This window comes from Megalops cyprinoides, chromosome 1 (assembly GCF_013368585.1).
Source record: "Megalops cyprinoides isolate fMegCyp1 chromosome 1, fMegCyp1.pri, whole genome shotgun sequence".
Taxonomy (NCBI): Eukaryota; Metazoa; Chordata; class Actinopteri; order Elopiformes; family Megalopidae; genus Megalops; species Megalops cyprinoides.
This window is the reverse complement of record NC_050583.1, coordinates 67,087,019-67,100,714: the sequence shown is the minus strand read 5'-3', so window position 1 is coordinate 67,100,714 and position 13,696 is coordinate 67,087,019. Positions and strand designations below refer to the sequence as shown.

General features: G+C 40.4%; 1 protein-coding gene across 2 annotated transcripts in view; it reads left to right on the top strand.

Moving 5' to 3' along the window:
• LOC118780218 (sodium/calcium exchanger 1-like) overlaps positions 1–13,696 on the top strand; it is a 142,745-nt gene that overhangs the window by 119,517 nt on the left and 9,532 nt on the right. The gene's annotated exons all lie outside the window — the stretch shown is intronic.

Here is a 13,696-nt window from a genome sequence, read left to right as displayed (position 1 = left end):
AGCCTGCATGGATTTTTCTCATTGACCTTAAGCATCCTCACTAAGAGCTCTCGTATGTTTTATTCTCATGGAGAATTCACCACCATACTACCATAGTAGTGTATTCAACGCATACTCAAGTCGCATACGCAACTCCCTCTTGTGGTTTTATCATGCATTACAACCAGATGCATAAAATCGCATTCCGTTCACAAATTCTGTAATGTGGCAATTGTCCCCAAAGCTGCCCAATACAATACAAAGAACACAGAGAAGAACACCTCTGCCGTACTTCATTGATCCATAAAAAGCTTTTGAAATCAAGTGTAGGCACACCACAAGAAAGGCACTTGATCTGACAAAAGAAACACAGGTGCTTAAGTAATTTGCCCCACAGGCACCAAATCACCTAGTGTTATAAACATTTGATAAGTCTTCATCTCCGGTCTGATTGGCAATGTAATTTTTATAACAGTACACAGGTTCGGCAGCCCTATAAAAGCATAGTGCAAATGATCGTGTTTCACCGGAGTAGAAGCCAGACGTTAAGGGTGGCATGGAACCGTAATTTACCCATGCTGCTGAAACGCCTTAGTACAGGAAATGTGCAGTGGGGATCAATAGGCTGTGATCTATGGGCCGGCTTGTTTCTTATAGTAAATGGCCATTACGCGCGAGATGAGGGAACTCGCCTTAAGAGAATACACTGATGCCGACACTCACGACATGCTTCTTCACTGCAACTCCTGTCTCAGGTTCATTCATCAGTCTTCAGGCCAAATAAAAGTGGTGGGGGGGGGGGGGGGGGGGGGGGCGCTGTTTCATAAACCTGAAGTCCAGCCTGTCCCCTTTATCCAGAAGCTGTTGTGATGGTAATGAAATGCAGCTAACGGGTCTGCGGTAGGAGTGCCGTACACTGCTTTTGAATCAAAAGAGGCTGCCCGCTTCCACTTTGATGCAGGACTTTTGAGTTTCAGCCTCAGTGGAAAGAGCTAGTGTTCTTCCATCACTGCTGATTGCAGCAAGGCTTTTGACATCATTACAGCTGATTAATAAAGGGCTCGCTTCCTGGATCAGCCTGTTCTTCCACACTCCTGTTAATACAGAGCTCCACAGAGCTGTGCTGAAGTTGCTTTGGGAAAATAAGGAGGTGGATGAGAGCATAGTCCAATAACTTTGGTGAAGGACAGCAACCAGAAGGCTGCTGTCTCAAGCCTCAGGTGGACCAAACCACTACTATGCATCTGAGCAAGGCACCTGACCTCAATCGCCTCAGTCAATACCCAGCTTTAAGTTTGGACAACTTAAAGTCACTTTGGATAAAACTTTCTTCTGGATAAATGACTGAAATATATTATACATCTGGGTGACTTATTTTCTCCATAGGGCAAAATATGTTAAATGTGTTAAATATCTCATTAAATATCTTAAATATCTTAAAACATTTAACTTTTGGTGTCGTGTAAGGGGACAGGTGTGTGAAACTTAGAATAAATTCACAGAATCAATCAAACATGTGAAGTGACCTATAGTAGTAGTCTCATTTAGTTGCTACTGCGTGATTGTGCTGAATGGGTTGAGACCATTTTCTTCACTGACTACACCTACAGCTGTGCTTTCCATTGAGAGTTCATCATTTTTTCCAGGTGCTGTCCCATGATAAATGGCATATTCTCAGTTAAAAATACAATTTTGTATGAGAATCTTTCAGTCCACAGATTAAAGCCCCAGTGTACCGGTTATAGTGATTATCTTGTCATTCTGTGCACTGCCTCATGATGTTTAGAGCGAGAACACCTGTGAACAGACTGTTAAAACATGTCTCTTTTGGGGTCGCCATCAGCACTAAGAGGCAGACTTAATGGAAAGGTTGGACAATTCAAATGATGTGCTCCGGTGTGTCCGGAGGACATTGGTGGCCCGGAGGGATTTAGATAGGAGGGAACAGAAGGGGATGGATACAGTATACAGTTGATGGCTCTGATTAAGAAATGAAGAACAGCGTTTGAACAAAGAGGTCAAACTTTTGGATCCCCTGTGCTGTTTCACTCCAAGTCATACTGTCTGTTTGAGGACAGTTATTACTAACAAACCAACAAACTTGGGCACACACTGTTGACTGGGGTGTGGAGAAATCAAAGATAGCTGTGACTCTCTTGAAATGGAGAGTTGATTATTTATCAAGTCAAGGTGTCGGCATGTCCCCTCAGGCATGAATTCATCAGGCAGTGATGAGAACGGAGCAGAGGGAACTCACCATCGAAGGCAGATAATTTTCCTTTATTTGTGAAAAGGGATTGAGTGAGACATTACCCCGCTTTCCATCTGATTGCAGCATTCCCATGACAAGTTCACTCTTATTCATGACGTGCATGAGGGCTGAAATACAGTTTGAGCAAAAACAGCACTGCATCTTTTCAAGAGGCCTTGATTAATTTAGAATTTGTGACTCAGTGTGGAATTTTTGGCAATATACTTTTCAACACTCATTGGTATTGCATTTACGGCATTCATTTAGTAGACAGCACTGACTAACCTGAGAGTCTTGTTCTTCTGGAAAACAGGCTGTGCTTGTCCAAGCAGAATGACAGAGCTATACCAGTTCAGGTTTATAGTGCCACTTAGTGACTCCCAGTAGTTCTCTTCCCTAATGTAAGGTGTTCATTATCTCTGTGTATTATTGTCTGCTAAGGTGTTTTTGGATTACATTATTTGCACTAAATGCAACCTTTCAGGCTTGTATCCAGACACAGTCCGGGTAAACACAGCTTTATAAATACTGAATCAGTACTTAGCAGATGTCGGGAGCTCTGTTGTTAAGGTGAAAGCCATTGAATTCTTGTAGAAACACTCTCACTTGCTTGGTTCTGCCTCTAATCGCAATGGGTATGTGGAATCGGTCAAGAAACAGCCAGTAATGGAGCACCAAAATATGTTCTGTCTTTCCATTAATTTTCATTGAGAGCCACAATCAGGAGAGCCCTTTTAGTATTGACTGGAAGGCCTTAGCAGTGACAGGAATCTAGTGTAGAGAATCATGCCAGTAATTAAGGGCCTGGTCTCAGATGGCCTGGTTCCCTACAGGCCTCTTTGGTGGCTGCATCTGTACCTTCTGAGGTCTGGGGGTCGCTGAGAATTTTGGAGAACAATCTTTTCCCATGCAGATCAGCAGTGTTAGCAGCCCACCTCTGGGTTTAAGTCAGGGATTGAAAATAAATCTGGGACCTCATTTAAAATATGCACTTTCAATGCGATAATCCTCACAATCGACTCATCCTCCAAGGATTTGGTGTGGTGGTCTTCATCAAAGACTTGTATCAAAGCTTTCTGGTTTTCCGGGAGACATCTTCTCTGGAAAAGAGAGAGACAGGAATTAGTGAGATAATACAGGTGATCGACCCAAGCACTGAACTCATTGTAGCTGCAAGGAGGTACCACAGAAATAGACTTGAACTCAGAGTTAAATAACCCCAAAACCTTGTTGAATAGTAATGCTGACACCCTCTGTACTGTGCATCATTAAAATAATTACTTTGATGGGACAATTGGTTAGTTTCGAAGCCATTTTCTTAGCAAATATCTGTAGATAATAAGACTGTTCATTGTCACAGCATATGAAAGTGTTATGACAACGTGTAACTTAAAGAAAAGTAATGGGAGTTTATTGGTTGTTGCAGTATATTTTACGTGAAGCACAGACCTAGTAGGAGAAAGTGAATTAAATGTCACCAGTCATGCTTGCCTTCATTCCAGCCCATGTCTCTTCACCTAGATAACATTTGTAGCTGAGGCACCATAAGGTATTGGTCGCTCCAGTTCTTTCTTTTATGTCTTACGTTGTAACCTTGATGTAATGGAACAATTATTGATCAATATTTACATCTAAATGCCATAATTGCGGTCAAAAGGTTGATCACATAGGCATAGCAGCAGATTACAAATGAGGCAAATGTAACTGTGATTGACAACGGCTCGGATCAGCAACATGAATGAGGAATTAAGGCCTGGGTTGTCATTATACCGTTGCCGCATCAGTGCTTATATCACCTTGTAATCCTTGTTAGGTTGTTAAATACTGAATATCGGGGTTGGGATTTAAGAACGAATAAAACTCTTGGCTGTCATAAAACAAGGCACCCAAAGGCTGTAATTCATGTTTTATGCTCTTTTCACTTTACAGGGCTCTCTCTCAGGCCCCTTGCAGTTCTTATTTGAGGTTCATTTTTATAATGTACTTGTGTATTGTGGACAGAATTCTTCAGATCATTTCCCTTTCTGTCTGTTGAGGCATAGTGGCTCAGTGAGGATGGGCAGGAAGGGGGTATGAAGACATCAAAGGAAAAATGGTGTCTGCAGCTCCAACTACAGACTTTAATGATTTGACATCCCTCAATTCTTCACACTATATTAAAACATGTATTATAATATTTTTGTAAATTATTATTGTATATCATGAGTGCAGGTTGCATTGAAAGTGTTTATCGAAGCATCTGATAATGGGCAATGCAACCGCATGGAGGCAGGCTGTCAGAGGTCTGCATGCAGGGCAGAAGGTGTGGCAGAGCCTATATGGGTCAAGGGGGTGAGGGCTGAGCCTGATTTGTGAAGTGTGAAGCAGCTTGTTGTACAAGCTGGCTTCCCCGGGCAGAACACTGTCACAGGCCCCACATTAAAAACGTTCAAAAATCAAAACCTGATCACGTGAGTGATCACGTTAGACAGTGTACCCATCATTGTCACGTTCTTGTGACATTTTCTGCATACATTTTACAAACTATTTCATATATTTTAAAATGTACCCTGTGAAATATGCATAAAATGCATGATTTGAAGCAGCAATAATCAATGCATGACATAAATGCATCATTACAAAATACGGCATTACCGAATAAAATACGATATTTTAAAATATATTAAAATGTTACTGGTACTTTAGACTTCATATTTCACAATATATTGACATGAACTACTTTTTTCACTGCTGGTTCCTTCTCCTTAGGTTACAGACCCACCAGGTTTTGCCAAGAGGCATGTTAGGGTTTACTTTGAGTCTCTGGCGTGTGTCAACCATTTCACTTTTAATGGAGGTTCATACATTACTGCTCCTGTGAGAATGGTCCCTGGCTGAGAGTGGTTGGGAAGGGGGGGGGGGCTTGTATACTCACCCTATGACAAAGTGACGCCATGGGGAGTTTGTTCCGATTGCAGCCAACATTCGCAGCAACGACAGTACAAGTTTTCCATCACAAGCTCCCCGTGCTGTTTAGAGTCAGTTTTCTCACGGGTGTCTGTCATTGAATGAGAGTGCCTCTATTCTTCTTGTTCTTGTTGAGCCCTTAAGGGAAGGCCAGGGAATAAGCTGAATAGATATCACACTTTCAGAACCTCAGCCTAAAATATCAAGGTCCCTTAATTCAAGAGAAGCACTGTACATAATATCTAAATGTAATTTTTAGAGTCAGGTAGCTGATCAGATTGTAACAAATGTTGCCTTTTATTTTATGATGTTCCAAATAAACTATTGGCTGTTCTCTTTCATTAGTCATAGAAGTAAATGTCTAAAAATTAATTATAACCTTCATTAGATTCCTTTCTTTGCCATTTATATCTCCCTGACATTACATGATTTGAACCATTAAGAATAAACATGTGCAGCCTGTATAAGTTTTTTTCTTTGTAGCCATCTCTCTTTTAGACATTTAACTGTCATGTTCATAATGCCAGGACTGAAAAGAAACAGTAATTGCTCAGTTGAGTAATTGCACTGAAAAATCACAATGCCTCATTTCTCAAAAGAATATTGTGCTTGTCGATGTTACTTCTGTTTGTACTTTATTCCCTCAGTTTTTCTGTGGTTTGCTGTGATCCTGCATGAGGACTGATCAATACGTGTGTGTGTGTGTGTGTGTGTGTGTGTGTGTGTGTGTGTGTGTGTGTGTGTGTGTGTGTGTGTGTGATTGACACCCTTATGAATGTTTAGAATTCTGTGTTTTAATGTTTACTGTTTAGTATTGTCATTTACACGGAAAACTTCACTCTCACCATCCAACTCACTCTCAAACCCAGCTGCTACAAAAGAATCACGTTTGAATTTACTTGAGAATCAAATCATTACCCTCTCTGCACTCGCAAACATTGTGGATGCATTCACAATTCAATGGCCAATTCAACGAGCCAACTTCAAGTGCATACCTTCAAGGAAAAGCTAAGAGCAGAAATGTTGACTGTCCCGTCAACTCCTTTTCGATCGGTCAATTTGTGATATGGCACATATGCATCAGAGGATTACGGTCCAAGTTTTGGAAAGAGATCATGGTGTACAGCCAGCTAAATAACCAGCCCTGCAAGCAAACAATGGTGCATTTGCTTTGTCTCTAGTGATATGTCCATAAACTGAGAGAGTGGTCAAAGAGCAGTTCTTAACTTTCTGCCCTGCCTGTGTTCATGCACAGTCAGGCTCAGAGACTTGACTGATGTGATGCAAGCTGACAGTTCCTGTTAGCACATGAAGAACCACCGAATGGGTTATTTAAACCGTAGAGGCGGCTCCACGACGCTAATAATAAGGCAGTTGGAGCCCATCAAATGAATTTGCGGCTTGTAGTCGGCACTCCCTGTTGTCGCGGCCCCCCGCAGTGACGTGCTGCATTGTCAGAAATCACCAAGGCCCTTGCAACTGACTGCCCGCAGTTTTTCCCCCTGCCCTGCCCATTTAAACAAATGGGATTTGTATTTGTATTTTGTATTATATTTGTATTATAACCTTTGGAGCGTGACCAAGCTCTACGTATTGATCCCCCCCTACACACACACAGCGCACTCAGTTACCATACCAATCTCTGTAAATAGCACCTGTGTGTTGTTTGTTTCCTCTGTGATTCGTAGTGAGGGAGGCTCCCAAGTGAATCAGACACCAGCGGCCTCTGTGCAAATGAATCACTCAGATGAAAACAGATTTATGGATTAGCTATTTTAAGCCATAGCATCAGGACCCCTAATGAACTTTACAATGGCATCAATTAACAGCGGCATCACTCTCTGCCGTGACTTGATGATGATAAGTGGCCTTTTTGCTTTGTTGTTTTTTTATTCAGTGCGGAACTTAATTTCAAAGCTAGAAGTTGCCCAGGTCGGCAGGACGTAACATGAGTGTGTGAACAAAGAGGGATCCTCCCTCTCTTTCCTGTCGTAGTGACTCGTGAGGACTGGTGATAACCTCATCAGAGTCCTAGTGGACACAGGGTCCATCTCTCTTATTTCAGTCAACTCATGTGTGGGAGAGAAGATTGTTATGGCAGTCAGAGAGCATTATCTTAGTGGATACTGAGGACTACTCTCAGAAATATGAGTAGATTTGAACCTAAATGGAAAAGTAAAATGCACTGGTTTCCTTGAAAAAAAAAAACACTGTGAGGGTTTTGTGTTGAATGTGTCATCCACAGAACAAGAAATTTCCTCTTACTTATTTTCTCCTTGCTTGTTACAACCAACCAGATGCTCCCCAGGTTTTTCTTTTATGTTGTATGAACCGCTCTTGAGGGCTTTTTAAAAAGCCCTGCAGTAAGTCCTTCTGAACGCTTTCATGAAGGAGCCAATTATGGAACACAGGGTTTGCAGGCGGGATGCTGATGGTTTGTCAAGCAGGTTTGAAAAGGTAGGGCAGGGGTCTAGAAATCACACAAACCGTGAACCGTCTTGCGGTGAGAGTTTTTTCAACTGCATCCAAACATTACCACTGAAGTTTCTGGCAGTGCTCAGATGAGTCGTACTACCACTGTCTGCTTGGTTGGAAAAACAAGGATTCTGAGCTTGAAATGTGTTTAATAAACTCCAGGGGTGAGGAACAAGGTCTTCTGCTCACTGACTTTTACCTAAGGTGGGTTTCCACCCATATCTTCTAATTCAAGTCCTCAGCTCACAGTAGTGCTCCCTTTAAACCAAGAGCATTTTGCATGGACAAATTCCCACCTGTCCATTTCACGGTGTTGGTGTGCATGTCAGATAACAACACTGCCAGTAAATGCCAGGACTGAAACTTAAGCTACAGAGGCTTGCCACCTCAGTTTTCAAAGTAAAAAACTGCTCTCTCCACGTCACATTCCAGTAATTGCTATGCACCATTTTGTTGCTTTAATGTTGAGGTGAGGTGACGTGTAATGTCTTGCTAGGTTTGAAATTCCTGTTTGTGAATTCAAGTGACAGAGAGCTAACCTAGTCCAGCTTCCATCACATCAGTGCCGTAAAGGTGTTGTTCCTTAACAAATAGGGCATGCTTTCAATTTTTCTGAAGCTTAACAGGTTAGCTGTGCTGATCACTTCTCTGATTTTTGAGGTGATGTATCACTATGCAATAGTCGAAGTCACTGAAGCACATAACAATCAGTCTTGGCAAATCAGCACCAAAAATGTAATCAGTAGTCATAACCCTTTCATCTTTCTAAGGTCGTACATATAAATAGATGTTACTTCTGTATAGTATATTATTTGTCCTCAGAGCTTTTAAGAAAAGCTTTATCCTTTAAGAACTAGGACATCATGCAATCCAAAGACATTTCAGGTTTCAGCTCCCATAAGCAGTGGGGTTGAAGAGCAGGTCTCATCAGGCAGCCTCCCTCCAAATAAGATAGCTGCATCTTGCTGAGTCACATTGTGGCCCAGATTTTAGGCCTCAATTCTCAAATCTAACCCCAACGTGCTTTGCCCTTAGAAAGGATTTAAGTGCTACTTTTTTCACTCCTAAAACCTACCACAGTATTACAGTTGTGTGGGAAGTGAGCGCAATGTGAGTTAACCTTGCAGGAAAGAGAGTCAGGGCTGTCCCACCAAGTGAGTCTGTCAGTCAGGGAATGCTGTTTTATATAACCAGCGCAATTTCTCTTTCAAGTCTTCTCTTGCCACCCACCGGTCACCTATGCTGCTCTATAAAACATGGTTATAAAGCATGCACCATAACATCACACAAGGTCACCAACTGCTTCTATCAGGCAGCCTGGCTGTTTTTTTCCGCTTGCCCCTGTCATTTGTCATTGTAGGTGGCTCTACAAGAACCGTTTAGCTTTCACTGCGGCTCAGTAAATTCCACGTTGAGTCAAGGTATCATTTCAGCCTGCACAGATCAAATTTACACCAAAAATCGCGGCAAACACACAACAGCAAAGAGGGCGGGGGTCAAAATGTGTGTAGTTGGCTGTACACATTGAGCAATTTGGTCACTAGAGTAAACTAGAAACGGTGTGCAAGAAAATAAAGAGATGAGTGCAGCTTGCATAAATTTTGTTGCTGAAAGCAAAGAACAAGGGGCACAGACTTTATGGTTATAGTCAGGTCAGTCAAATCTGATATGATTGTGGCATGTACTTAATTTTCAATATCAGGGTGATGCTCCTGTTACTGTTCTTTCCTTCATCGCTGCTGGAGTCTGGCAGCCAGGGAAACAGAATTTGTATTTCACTATTTCTGTGTTTCAGATCGGTGTGTTCATTATTTCTGTATTTCAGTTTGGCGTTATGATTGAAGGATTAGGTATCTCAGGGCTTTAAAATGAATAATTCATTATTAAACTGTCACCATAATGGGCCTCCCGTATATAGAAATGTCTTCTGAGAAGTAATAAAGTTGTTAAAAGACTATACATGTTGCCTCTAATGAGTCTGTTCCCGCATTGTAATTATACTGTAATTATGTATCATTTGTTTTTTATGCATATTAGAGCTCATTTTAATGATGTATAAAACTGTCCAATACATGGCGATAGATATTATCACTACCTGCTAAGCACATACTTTGCATAATTTTATATAAAGTTTTTGCATGGTGTTTTATGTCTTGTTATAAAAAGAACATGAAACAGCATCAGTGTGTCCTTTATGCATTCTCTTGTAACTAAAATGCTTTATCTCTTTGACTTATGATAATAATGGATTCAGTTGTACTGTCCAATTAATGATATATAAATTTTTTTAAAAGATTGCTGTTTAAAATATTTAAAATAGTGCATTTCTGTTTTAATATTTTTTTTCATTTTTTCCTCCTTAAAATGCTATATCACTGACCCCACTTTCTAACATTTGCACCTTGACTAAATATTTTTAATTGAGGTTGACCTTTTCAGGGGAGTTCAATAGTGAGTCTCAGCTCAACTCAAAGATTAGCAATATCGGTGGTAAAATAACCAATATCAGTCATGTACCAGGCAATGACAAGCCACTCGGAGTGTATTAGATGTGTGCATATATATACAGTATTAGATGTGTGTGTGTATATATATATATATATATATATATATACACACAGTCATGACTCTTCTTCAGTGTAATAATACAGATTTTTAATATTTCATCATAAAATATTCAGGATCTGTCCAACCATGTGACCTGAGAGGTCACTGTTTTTATTTTTAGTGTTGACCCAGACTGCGTTTCATAAGCTTCTCGTGCGCCAACAGCGCTCTGCCCTGCAGCGTATGAAAGAAGATGCTGATAGGAAGAAGAGCCCTAGTGAAGTTAATTCTTGTTCTAGTACAGCTGGCAAAAAAAAAATGTTTGCAGAAAGCTCCAATCACCAAATACTTAGTTTATAGAGAGTAGGTGCTACTTCCCCGTGCTGCTGTTACATCACATAAGAAATGAAAAAATATGCTCAAAAAAAAAAACTCAAAAAAGCAGAACGAAGGAGTGGGCAAATCTATGAAAACAAGATTATGAAAACTCTTGGACTGAAGCTTACACCTGGGTCTTGAAAATGTTTTCTGTTTTAAGTGAACAAACAGGGGTGAATTTCAAGCTGAGGTGAATGAGTTGGTGACATTTTTATATAGTTAACACAAAGAGTTTTTTACTCAGGAGTGTGTTTGTATTGGAGTAATGTGCAGCGCTAAAACATCTGTGCCCTTGGAAGAAACCCTGTGATAGATGCATGTGCCCTGGAGAAGGGGGTGAAAAATTTAAAGATCAAAACCTATTGTTACAAGTGCAAATAATGTGATTAATAAAATGATTTCTTCCCTGTTTGCCATGAGTGCAGTAAATATGGTGAGGATAAAAAATATAAATAAAAGACGACTACTGTTCACTTCGGGTACCAACATTACTTTTGTGATTAAATGTGAAATCTTCAGGGCTTTACTAAGAGCAGGCTTTTTGGGTTTAAAGTGTTTCAAAGTGTGGTTTTAACAACTGGTCTGATTCACCAGACCCAGGGTCAGTTTGAAGTACAAATCCAGGTCATTGTTGGAGTAACCAGCCTAGCCAGCCAGTAATCTAATCAGTTGTAAATACACATCTAGAGGCTTGAACAAAGGACATGGACCTTGCAGGAGCAATAATAACCAACAAAGTTTAATGGTGAGAACAACCCATTCAGCCCACCTAGATTTGTTATAATGCCTATAGCCTAACACTGTAACTGCCACTGTGTCAAATGTTTGAGAGTCTCTTCTACCTCTTCTACCTGATGGTAAAGCCAATTCATGCCTCTCTGTGGGAATGGCAGAACTAATCTTGAAATACACCCTGTTAATAGGGGCCTTTATTAATCCTTTTAAAAAAATAAAAATATGTCAATCAAATCAAATTGAGTCTCATCTTGCCAATACTAAAGTGAATAAGTATCTTAAGAGATCTTATCTTATCTCTCTTAATAACTCAGAGAACAAAATGATGATGCTGAGGTGGTTTCCGTGTGCTTTGGAATCCCTCCCCCAGTGTTAAGCGTATGTTGGCCTGCTTCTATAAACCACAGGCCTTGACCAGTGGGGCCTGTACGAATGTGTCAGCTGTGTGTTCACAGAGACTGCAGTTGCAAGCTTTGTTACCACAGCATTAACATAAAGCTGTGCTAAGTTGTCCCAGATTCTCCCGCCCTTCTCAGCTGGCTCCACAGTTGTCAGACAAATTGGGAATTGTTAACATTTGTTCACAGGTGCAAGGTGAAGTTTCTCAATAAGGCATAGATTAAGGGAGGACATTCTAAAGCACGTGTAAAGTCAATGGTATTGGAGTTCTGTCAGAACTTTGAACACAGGTCTTGTCATGGTCATGAGAACACAAAGCACTGCACTAGTTCCGGCTGAACTGGAGAGCTTCAGTTGAATGTCAGGTGTCAGCAGGGAGCTGTCACACCTGGAGGCAGCGTTGAAGGATGGTGGAATTTTCAAAAGGCCTGAATCTGTCAGGACTTTGGGGGCCATGGAGGCAGAAGTAAATCTGGTGAAATTAAATATGAATGTCTGAGAACAGAAACCTTCATTTGTTATTAATATCAGAATATCAATGTCACAGTTATGTCTGTCCTAAATAATGTGCCTTTAATAACAATTTATGGGAAGAATAATTAACCAAGATTACAATTAGCTGATCAAAACCTACATACAAAACAGTATTTCTAAGCTTATTTTTTCTTTAGTTGGAAAGGGAGATAAGAAGTGACTATCATGAATGACAATATTTTCCAATTTCGCACTATTGTCCATTGGGACAATTGATTACAGTCCATTTAGACAGCATCACTGAATCTTAAATGAGATTCCCTGAAGTGAAAACACCTGCGAGTCTTTTTGTGCAAGGTTCATGTCAGATGAATGTTCTGTGGGGGTAAAGGTGCAGACTTTACTGGTATGTTGGAACTGGTGCACTGTAAGATTAAACTGCTGTAAGGCCAATGTCTAGGGTTGGATTCCAGGTACATATACAAGTTAGGTCCAGTTTAGACCAGGCCACCATTCCATTAAGCTTCAGGTGAGTCAGACTAACCCAGCATGGCAAGCTATTCCTCTCACTAGAAGCGAATGGCTTTACTTCCTGAACGCAGTCAACATAATTGAACCTCATGGCCCCGAAGGCTGGCAAACTGTCACCACCACAAGACCCTTCCCTCTTATCCAATAAATCTGTCCCTACCTCCATGTTGTCTCAAATTGAGAAATAGTTCTTCAAAGGATTAGTTGTTCAGTGTTGCCCCTAGCACTAATGGCAGAGACAGTTTCACTTTGTATAGCATGGATATTACACTCAATGCAGTGTGCAGCCTTTAGGGAAACCGTTTATTTTGAATGGAATAATTGACTCTGTTTTCCAGCACCCTGCCAATGAAGCATTACAAGGAACCTCTGGTGTCTGTTAATTGTACATTTTGTTTCAGTCACTTAAGAGTTGAACATCTTACTAGGAACAACATTCCTGTACAATTCTGTCAACAGTTGTATTTGATTTACAGAGTAGCTTATTCACGTAAGCTGCTGGGGTGCAGACTTCTACACATTTGTCTAATACACTAATCCAAGCACTTCTGTCATGGCTCTGTTTCCACTGAAGTGGATCTGGTTCTCTTTCATTAAAATCTGAAAATCCGTTGTAAAATGTAAGTTCCCTAAATGAGTGTTATGGAATGTATTGCTCAAATATGGCGTCTGAGAAATTGGCAGATTTTACAAATTGCCTGTTAAAGTCTGAATGAATTTGAATGAAAATTTTTTGTCATACAAACAAAGCCAAAATTTCACAGAATGCATGTATTTCCAGTTGTAACACTTAGTGAGAAAGCACTCTAGAAAGTTCACCGTCACATTATATCAGTATGCTAGTCAAACTACCAAGCACAAATTACCCATATAAAAATTGCTTGATTTGATAAAAATGTGTAAAAAAGATGACATATATTTTAGAAGAATATTTTTAACCTTCTTACAACTCTAGAAAAGGTAGAATACACTAGTGGTGTT